This window comes from Vanessa cardui, chromosome 9 (assembly GCF_905220365.1).
Source record: "Vanessa cardui chromosome 9, ilVanCard2.1, whole genome shotgun sequence".
NCBI classification, from domain to species: Eukaryota; Metazoa; Arthropoda; class Insecta; order Lepidoptera; family Nymphalidae; genus Vanessa; species Vanessa cardui.
Window position 1 is genome coordinate 2729371 of NC_061131.1, and position 11928 is coordinate 2741298.

The window sequence follows — 11928 nt, forward strand, 5'->3', positions numbered from 1 at the left end:
TATTGAACTGTTTCTGTTTCTAAATTTTATTTTAAATTCGTATTAAGTATTCAGTTGAGGAAATGAGTAAAGTAAAATATGTTATTTTGGTATATGTATCGTCTATAGGTACATATATGCATATATACGTACGAGTAAAAAAAGGCTATTTTAATATTACAAACTGATACTCCAATTTTATTGTATGTATAGATAAGATAATTAGTTGCACTGAAAAGTACAAACAATAAAAAACAACACTAAAATTGATAAGCCCAAAATCCAAGACACCGTGGCGTAAATTCCATTAATTAAAAAAAAAAAGAATTGCATTCTTTTTCATTGAACGTTATGCATCTGTCGCTAACATTGGACTGAGTGTTGCGAGTTTGCGACCCCGTTTCTTACTTCATAACGTTTTTTAATCTCATTTCGTATGAACACAGCGCCGTCTGTCATTGTCTAATAAATACCAACATAATCATTCACCGTCCTTGCAGTTGTTTTGATCTTATTAATTAAGTTAATTGAAAGTTTCAATGGCCTTGTGATTGGAGCCAGTTTCTACGTATTGTAAATGATATGATGAATTTTATTTTATTGTGTACTTTATGGTTGAATTATCTTTTAAAATCGTAATTAAAAAAAGTATTTTCTATCACATAATATTTCATAAACGATTCTTGATTGAATAAAGGAGGAAACTTAGATTCCTGTCAAGGAAAATATTTTATTCACACCTAGATACAAACCCTACACACTAAAAGCAAGACAAAATTCCAATTAAATCAGTTCTAACAAAGACAATACTAGGTTCATCGCATACTAAGCCAGTGTGTAATTTATAAAAAATAAATATGTTGCTTGTATAAAAAAACATTTTTTTATAAAATGATTGTCGATTCACTCTTTGAACAGAAAAATACATTACTAAATAAAATTGAACGTCGCAAGTATAAAATTTAAAAAACCAGAAAAATATAGTAGAATATTATAATTTACAAATAAGCATTGTAACTAAATATGCGTTTATATGTGTGCGTGGCGATGTGTATGTGATTTTGTTATGTTATCAATTGTCTATATCTTTAAACCAAAAGTATATTCTTTCCATTGTATTATTTTATTCACCGAAACTGTAATTATATAACAATAAAGTTCCATTTAATAAAACTTATTTATGGAACCAAGTTTTTTAACGCGGCTAACAGCATAGTATATTTGAAATCTTCACGTAAAGGTTAAAGCCTTATCCCCCGTATATACGACCTTGTCTTCTCTTTCACTATGTCTCTTTCTGTTGTATAATACCCACTTATATTAGCCTTACTTTGCTGTGTACTTGCCTATTGGCACGTTGTTACATTTGTCGAGATGGCCCAGTGGTTAGAACGCGTGAATCTTAATCGATGATAGCGGGTTCAAACCAAGGCAAGCACCACTATATATATGTGCTTAATTAGTGTTTATAATTCATCTCGAGCTCCGCGGTGAAGGAAAACATCGTGAGGAAACCTGCATGTGTCTAATTTTATCGAAATTCTGCCACATGTACATTCCACCAACCCGCATTGGAACAGCGTGGTAGAATATGTTTTAAACCCTCCTTTAATGGAAGAGGAGGAGGGATGTCAGCAGTGGGTAATTTACAGGCTGTTACATTTACATTTGTTTGATATATATAGTTAATACTGCAAAATTATTGATAAGAAGTTTCAGTAAATGGGCAAATACACAACGACAAATACTTGTTTTTGTCGTTGTATTCAAAAAATGGATTATTTGTTCAAGGGAATATGACATTACACCAGCTGAATAACTGCGTATTTATAGAGAACGCTTAAAAGCTAACAATACGGGGATATAATCTATATGATGATACCATAATATTTAATATATCTGATATTATGATATCATAATAACAGACTTCTGATAGGAATTTAAAAATTCTAAATTTATTTATTTAGGGTTGCTATTTAGATTTGCCCTAATACTTTCATGATGCTTCTGTTCTCCTGAGCACATGAAAATTCAGCAGTGCTCGTTTGGGTTTGAACCCGCAATTATGGCTTAAGATGCACGCGTTCTAATCACTGGGCCATCTCATCATTACTCATGCTCATTATTGCGTCATAAATGATTTATTTCAAAACTATAAGGACTTAAAACTTTTGGATGTTGTCGTTCGGCCGATTTCAGACAAAACACACAGGACATTTACTCTGTTACTCCTTTCTCCTACTAGAATGGGATGGCAAACCCTTAAAGACTGGAAAGAGTTCAAGTGCAGAACTGCTTCACGTGCGTCCGAGAAATGGAAATTAACTTCAAACGTCTAGATTTCGTGTTACTGCTGAGAATTTTTCGACAGAAAAACCCAATAACCTTTTATCGGCTAGACCTGGGATGGGAACCTAAAACCTTGAGATCTGCGGCCTTAAGTCAAGCTACTAGAGCAACGAGTCAATCAGTACATATTTAAGCTTTAAATTGATTAATTTTATTGAAAGTTTGACGTTGTAATTACCTGGTGATTTATTAATTTTATTTCGATTTGGCTCATATAATGATTATCTTATTTTTATATAAATATACATTTAATTTAGTTTTAACATCCAATTTTATGTAGCCTATTAATAAATAAATTAAAAATTATTCCATTCATTTTAAGTATTGTAATTACCTATCAAAATCGGCTAACGCTATTAATATATAAGATACCTTAAGTATTGTTAGTTTCGGTGAGATTATTTATTTTTTGATTATACGAAATGAGGACATTCGCCAAAGAACTAAAGTCACCCACACCGCGTTTGGAATTAGCTCACTGAAGTGAAAAGCGGCTTGTCATGTCCAGGAGCCTTAATCGCTGATGGAGTCGACACGTGCTAAAGTGGAGACCTCGTTTTGGCAAACGGCGTGTAGTATGTCCTGTGCGGAAGTGAATGGAGTAGTTAAAAAAGGTGGAAGGTATGATTGATGGTAGGCAAAGAAACAGTATTGTTAATTTTATTTCAATAATTCCTTAAAACAGAGTGTGTTTTTTTAACAGAAAGGTAGCCGGACCTTTTTGGATTGCCGGATTAAGTAGGATTCGTATCCACCAACTAAAAAACTACTGCACCAGTACTTAGCTGTTGAGAATAAATAATAAAGAAATATTGGACAACATCATATACATTACTCTGAACCCAATGTAAGTAGCTAAAGTACTTGTGTTATGGAAAATCAGAAGTAACGAAGGTACCACAAACACCCAGACCCAAGACTACATAGAAAACTAATAAACCTTCTACATCGACTCGGCCGGGAATCGGACCCGGGACCTCATAGTGGCGTATCAAAAGTGTAAAAGTTGTGGTATATGATATGAGGCGAGGCTCAGGTTAAATCAGTTGTAACTGTGGTTTTATCGAGTTGTAATAGAGAATTTGTTAACAAAATATGTTAAATTATGTACATACTACTTCAATACATGACTTTATATTTGAGTACTAACTGTTCTGGAGCCAAAAAATTATACCTTGTACTAATGTGTTCTGGTTACAAGTAAGTGATGAGATCTTGTTTGAATTTCGATATTAACGGCTAATTTTGGTAAATAGCGAAGGGAATTAATAGGTTATGTATATAGACATGCATTTCCATAGTCCGATGGGAAGCCACCACGATCAGAAGGCATACACAACCTTTTTTTTTGATATTATTAAAGGGAGTCTAACACTCATAATAACAAACACTTGATACGTTAACTAATTTTTAAAATAAGACGTACAATCTTAAAATAATCTTAAAGTGATCTAAAGTAGTAACTGTGCCCGACTATAGGACTTCCATACAAACTTCCGACCCCCATTTTATACCTCTAGGAGTGAATTTTCGTAAAACCCGTATTAGTGGAAGTCTTCGCCATATAAGGAACCTACCTAATTTCAAATTTGTACGAATCAGAGTTTTCGAAATTTCGTCTATACTTATATCTTTCGCTATGAATATAGTGAAGACCCAGCTACAAGAAAATAGGAAATGAAATAATTAACAATATTTAATATAATTTACAATATTTATTTTTACAGTTTTTTTTACAATTATCCTTTATCTTCCGTATTTTAAACCAGATTAACAATACCCATGTCAAATTCAATAATATTATTTTTCTACTTATACTTATAAAAATGTTAACCATTTATCAATTACATTTATATAATTCTGTGATTGAATGTAACTCAATAGCTAGAAGCTATACAACCTTTAATGATTATTTATTAATATTATACATATTTAAAATGATTTTTAAGCTTATAATAGATTACGTTACCTGTTATAAGTTGGTGAAAAACTTGAATGAATGGCGTAAACGTGTGTATAAATATAACTTAAATAACAAAGGCTGTTTTCGTTTGACTATATTTTCATATAGTTAATATATACTTAGTAGTATTAGTAAAGTGTGTAGTATTTAAATGTCGTATTTGAAAGTAAACTTAAATGTATCATGTCATATCTGATAATTTGTGGATTGAAACTTTACCTAATTGACTAAATAAGGTATAGCTGATAGCTAGGGTTGCTGCCTTATTGTAGTTTTTTTTTATTGGCAACACAGTTCATATATCAACCAAGATATTTTATCAATTAAATAATATTATTTAACATTATTATGTTTTCTTTTTATACATCATTAATTAACATAAAGTAAAAATCAAGTAAAGTAACAACCTCCAAATTTTCGATTACTGGTTTAAGGGACCCTCTTCCGTTAAGGAGAGGGTTTGGAACATATTTCATCACGCGGTTCCAATGCGGGTTGGTGGAATGCACATATGGCAGAATTTCGATGAAATTAGACACATGCAGGTTTCCTTACGATGTTTTACTTCACCGCCGAGCACGAGATGAATTATAAACACAAATTAAGTACATACATATAGTGGTGCTTGCCAGGGTTTGAACCCGCAATCATCGGTTAAGATGCGCGTTCTAACCACTGGGCCATCTCAGCATAATTACCATAGATAAATATTTTCTCTAATTTCATCAAGAATGTTATTAAACATGCTCTTGCTTAAATCAATAAAAAAAATGCAATCAATAGTTCGCTATGATGCTTATTTTATTTAATACAGGAAATTAAATGCATAAATGAATTAACTGTTTTGTCACTTTCGCTCTTAAAGACTGGGACTGAAAAGTACGATTTTATTTCTTCCATCGATAAGCGACGTCAATAATGGGATGCACGCTGTCATTCATCCCTTACACGCACACTGGTCTTACTTACACACACACAAACACATGAAAAAATGTTACTGTTGTGCGTTTAAATACATGATGAATACTATTTAATTAAAATATATTATGAGAAATTATTAATCGATTATGTAAACGATAATTAATTTATCCAAAATACAATTTATAAAAGGTGGCAACCTTACAGAGAGACTTTCTAATATTTTGTACACTGAATGGTGTCAGGTCGACGCCCTTCACCCATTTAGTGAGTGTAACGTTACACATGACTGACGCAATGTGTGTAGTCTAGGCACAGATCGACGTCTAGGTCTTGTCTTATGTTCTTATGTTAGTAATTTTAGTTAACCAAGCTTTACATTTTGTATGACGACGGGCTGCTTATAGTTTGATGGACTGAAAAGGGTATTGTCATATTATAATATGAATGTGACGGGTTCATTGTGTTCGTAATATTAATAATTATATAAATTAATAATAAAATATTCGAATTACATCCAGAATAAATCCTTCTGATCGAATAAAATACTTTAAGAAGTTTCCAGAGACAATAACTATTTTTTTTTTTTAATAATTAGGCACATTCCTAACCCTTATCCTGTTGAATTCCAAGCAGGATATATTAATTTAAATAATTGTATTTAACTAACATGACTTTGTATTTTTTAAATGTTAAAAAAGAGTAACTTCTGAGTTTCTTGCCGGTTCTTCTCTGTAGAATCTACTTTCCGAACCATACCAGTGGTAGCTTCACTTAATTGTAAAATGACGATTCAGAAGTGGTGTTAAAGCCTACTTGAATAAGTTTATCTTGATTTTGATTTTTTTTTTATTGATTGTGATAATCATAGTTTTTTGTATGAAGTTGATAATATATTTGCAAGCTTCGATACCTAGTAATTGTCACAATGCTCAAAATAGCAATAGCCAATACACATTTTTTGCTACATTTTAAACGAATAAATTAGATGATACCTATGTAAACTCTTTGGGCTTCGTTTTAAACTGGTGTTGCTATTAAAAAAAAGACACAGATTAAATAAAATTTATCAAAAAATCAATATTATTGAAAATACATACGAGTAATTGACTTTACGATTACGTTTTATTATCTCTTAAAGCTTGGCTTCAGTTGTTGCGTGTGGAATATAGTTCATCGGTCAACATAATATCTATTAATTGCTACATTGACCTTTTTTCATTAAACTTCGCATAGTCACTCCACATATGATTACTTAATGAAGTTTACTAATACTGTAGAAGCGAATGTAGCTATATGTCGGTTACATCATTATAAAAGAACTGATAGTAATGAATCCGATATAATTTGTCTAAAACTTGAATAAGGGCGTATACGGTAAGGGAAGATACTCGATGCGGAGTCGTTTATATTCTTAAAAATATGAATATGAAAATTTGTAAGTTTACATGTTACACTTTGTGGCCACTCGCCACTAGATGGCGCTGTAACACTTTTACTTTAATACAACAACCGATTACGCTGAATGGTAAAGTATAAAAAAACAATTTAGTGTATATTGTTAGTTGGCAACGATTCTTTGTTGCCAATTTCAGGATATATTACTAAATATTTGTAAATATAATACACAAATACCTCGTACGTGAATATAATGCTAAGTTATTTCGTAACTATATTAATGTAATTATTCATTAAAGGACTCGAATAAACAAGAAAAACAATTAAAGGGTTATTTATAGGTTGGAAAGATTTATGCCTCCTTTTAAAGAAATGCTCATGTGTCAGATAAAACTCTGTCACGTGTTGCTCCACACACTTTTCATATAATGGAAATACGAGTAAGCTCCAGTCCTACTTCAGAAGCGATGAGGCCTTTACCAGAAGTGGAAGATCTAAGGATATTTATAACAACTTTTTTCTATTTTATAAGTAGTATTATAAATGTGAACGTGAGTTTTTAATTTTTTGATATTGTTACGCTAACAACCGATTATTAAAAGGACTAAAAGGAAAGGCTCGGAAAAAAACTGCCACACTACATAGTAATTACATATTAATTGGACGAAGTGATTTAACTAAACATTGACGTGTAGATGTTGATTTTAATATAAAAAAAAATATCAAAATCAGTCCACCCACTAAAAAGTTATGAGGTAACAAACATAAAAAAAATACAGACGAATTGTTAACCTCCTCCTTTTTGAAGTCGGTTGAGGAGTACTTACATATATAGGAAACCTTTCTTGTTATTAGATTATAGCAATGGAAAAGGCTAAGAGAACATCAATTATAATACAAAATAAATAGTAAGCTTTCTTGCTTATGTGATGCGTATTTTGAAATTGAATACAACTAAAAAACGTGAAGAAAATTGTTGTTATACTTACAATAACTACCGAGTTATTGGTTTACACAGTTGTTGAATAAATATATCTATAGTGAAGTTTTCATACATGTTACTACTAATAATACTCGAAATTATTTCCTTTTTGTAATTTAGACCAGTACTTAAAACGCTATGTCTATATCAATACGGCCAAACCTCTGAATTTTGTATGAAGCAAACTTGAACTCCAAGAAATAATATAGGCTACTTTTTTACCCAACACAACAACAACAACGATATACAGGCTAATATTCAAGGTATAACTTCGTGTAAAGGTGTCCAATTTAATTATAGGAATTTATTTTAACCCGAACTGATTTGGTCGAACTAGATTTTTTAAATGTCGAAGGTACAGCGACTATTGTATTAATTATTTGCGCTCACAGACGTTTAACCAACAACAACGACAGCTAGCAGCCTGTAAATTTCCCACTGCTGGGCTAAAGGCCTCCTCTCCGTTTGAGGAAAAGGTTTGGAACTTATTCCACCACGCTGTTCCAATGCGGGTTGGTGGAATACACATGTGGCAGAATTTCTATGAAATTTGTCACATGCAGGTTTCTTCACGATGTTTTCCTTCACCGCTGAGCACGAGATGAATTATAAAGACAAATTAAGCACATGAATCAGCGGTGCCTGCCTGGGTTTGAACCCGCAATCATCGGTTAAGATGCACGCGTTCTAAACACTAGGCCATCTCGACTCACCCAACACATGACAGCCAAACCTCTAAAACAAGAGCGAAGCCGGGGGCGAGTACTTGTATAAATATATTACGTTTATTGGAGAAAGTGTCGAAGCAATGGAAGTATTAGCTCTTGTTTATAATAAAGGTCAATAATGAGTAAATGGGTTACCTCATTATTATCACCCTATCACTTATCCTAATTATATTAGGGATCGGCGCAGCATGTCTTCTTCTTTCATACTTCTCTCTCTGACGTCATCTCACAAGCAATAATATTTCTACTTGCCTTTCACACAATCCATCCATCGTTCCTATAGTCCTCACTTTCCTCTATATTCATCCACGTCCACTCTCAAAACTTCACAACAATGTCCTCATTCCTCCGCATAGCATGCCCATACTATGTCATGAGTAAATTACCTGTTCCTGTTGGGTTACCTGATCGTAATTATTTACCATAGCTCAGATAACCAATGCGCCATGAACCCTTTTTATTATTATTGGGGGCAAACGAGCTTAAGGCTCACCTGATGGAAAGTGATTACCGTTTAATAAAACACGTCTATTCGCATGAATTCTTTATTCCGACTGACACTAAGTTGACAACTACCCTATATAGTATAGGGTAGTTGTCAATTTAGTGTCAGTCACTTTATAACATTAAGAACACAACAATTACCAACGATGGAAAATGATGAAAAGCATGCATGCATGCAAATGTAATGTTACTTGTGTTAAACTACCTCATTGGAACTGGAAAAGAACTATTATTATATTGTTTGGCGGTAGATCTGTAGAATGCCAACCTTCAAAAGTTACCTTGGCTCGATATTATTTAATAAATGTACTTTAGAACCCTTAATGTTACTACCGCGAAGCCGGGATTGTTATTCAATGTAAATATTATACGATTATAAATAGGTGTCAACTTTTATTACTTTCCGAGTAAATAATATTGAGACGAAGAGGAGGGCAAGCGGGAAACGCGTGGGCGTCTATTTATAACTTTTTCAATTTGCCAGCAGGGATAGTTTTAATATTTTACGAATAGATGGATTTATTTGTAAGAAAATGTTATTTACGTATAAGCAAGAGTGTAGGTCTATGATTAGTTATTAGAACCGACTTATCAATTACAAATAAGAAGAGACTTCGCGTTTATTTATAACTTCGTATTTTTAGAAATTTCGTTTATTTATTAATAAGGTTTTTCATATTTTTACCATAAAGGTATAAATGGCGATTGAAAAGAATATTTGTCAATTCGTAACTAAACAACTAATATAATTAGTAAAATGACGTCAAGAGTTCTGTTTACATTTTTGCATATCCACGGTTGGAGACTTGGAGTTCTTTAAAATGACACCATAACTGATTTCTTATGTGCAGCTATCGCCTCATAATTAATTGGACTTAAACCAGCTATTTTTGTCCCAGTGATTATGGAGCGCTATTAATATTATAATTATAAAAAGTTACTTTAAAAACTAATTGCTTTTCTCAGAGCATTAATAAGGATTACTACAGTTGAAAAGTAAAAAACATAAAATTAAATTAAGTACATAACTGAATCTTCACATTTAGCGTATTGGGCGGCATCTTTGAAATCGTGGTAGTTTGCTATACTGCTAGCAGGAGGCCGCAGGATATATCGAAGTTTCAAGGCCAGGGAATCCCAGGTCAGGCAAATAAAATGCACATATATATTTATAAAGGGTTGTTCTTTGATGGAAATTTCAAAAAGCACGTATGACTGTATGTTTTGCGTCTAAGATGCTCTTAATATATAATAAATAAGTAAGAATTGTTATCTTTACTAGATATAATTAATGAATAAATAAATAATATTTTATGAATGAAGTTTATTACATTACTTTAAATATATTTATATTTCTTTTACGAATTATAAATTGCGTTATTTTTTTTTTATATTAAGAAGATTTAGTTCCATAAATCGACGGGTCCCAAGAACAAAATCGTATCTGCGAAATTCCTACTTTACATTGTGATGGCTTAAAGTTTTGTAAAACTATGTTTTTCATATACGGTATTGTTCTACTGGTTATCTCAAAAAGTAAACACTTAGTTTAAAAGAAAAACACACTACCGTGTAGTTAATGTTATACAGGTTAATAATTAACAATAAAGTCGATTTTGTCTTATTTTTCCATAAGATTTTGTTCTTGGGACCCGTCGAAATGCTGTAGTAAACGATGACCTAAGCGTGTGATTCTATATTAATTACATCCACGGGTCTCTAGAGGTTAAGTTTCAGTCAATGCACTTTTATTTTGTTATTGCATATACGTTAACATCGCGAGCATGTTGACACATTATTGAACACAACTACGCTCTTATTAACTATAACATAAGGTTCAAAATGTTGTACATTTTTTAAGAATCGTTTATCATAGCCGCGTGTTATTTTATTAGTGTAAATAATCTATTGATTATTTCCTGTCAAAAGGTCGATTCGAGTGTTGTATGAATTAATGGGGCTATTTATGTTGTTATCGTTATTGTAAACCACATGTTTATTCTCTTTATACAAGAACCCTTATCGGAATATCTGGTTCACAGATATTGAGCGATATTTAGTAGAAATGAGAGTTAATCCGTAGTAACGCTCGTGATAGTGTTTAGACTTTGAATATGAATATTACGTATTTATTATTGTACATGATGAAGTTTAAATTCAAATAGATTTTATTCTCTTTAATTAAATCGAAATATACTATATGCTTTTGAATCTTCATTTAACAACCTTACATTCTACATTGAAAACCTCAGTAGTTACTCTTCCTCAAGATTTACAAATTCAAAGTCATGTTATATTTATGCTATATGTAATCCCAGACTTAGATTATTTTAAAACAGAATAGTTCGTAATGAAAATGATTTTTATACCGACAATGTGTATCTATCTATACATGTTATATCCTACCTTGCTATATACAATATTCTTTAGACAACTGATCAATGATTTTTCATTGGAATCAAAAATAAAATTGTATGTTTTACAACCTTAAATTTACTTTTTTAATTATATAACTTAATATAACTGAAATAAATAAATATGAAACAACATCACATACATTACTCTGATCCCAATGTAAGTAGCTAAAGCACTTGTGTTATGGAAAATCAGACGTAACGACGGAACCACAAACACCCAGACCCAAGACAACATAGAAAACAAATGATTACTACATTGACTCGGCTGGGAATCGAACCCAGGACCTCAGAGCGGCGTACCCATGAAAACCGGTGGACACACCACTCCACCACGGAGGTCGACCTTTCTTGAATTCGGGCTCACTGATAGAAAAACTTTATAAAATTTTTCAGCTGGACTTGGTATTTGAACCCATGACCTGGTGGTCTACGACCTTTTAGCTAATAGTCAGGTAAGTCAGTCAATCACTCGATTACGTAAAAAAACTACTTACATTATTGCTCTGTATGTTAACAAATGGTATAAGCATTTGGTTTACGACGACACGTTGGTTTAAGACGAAGACTCGAGATGGCCCAGTGGTTAGAACGCGTGCATCTTAACCGATGATTGCGGGTTCAAACCCAGGCAAGCACCGCTGTTTCATGTGCTTAATTTGTCTTTATAATTCATCTCGTGCTCAGCGGTGA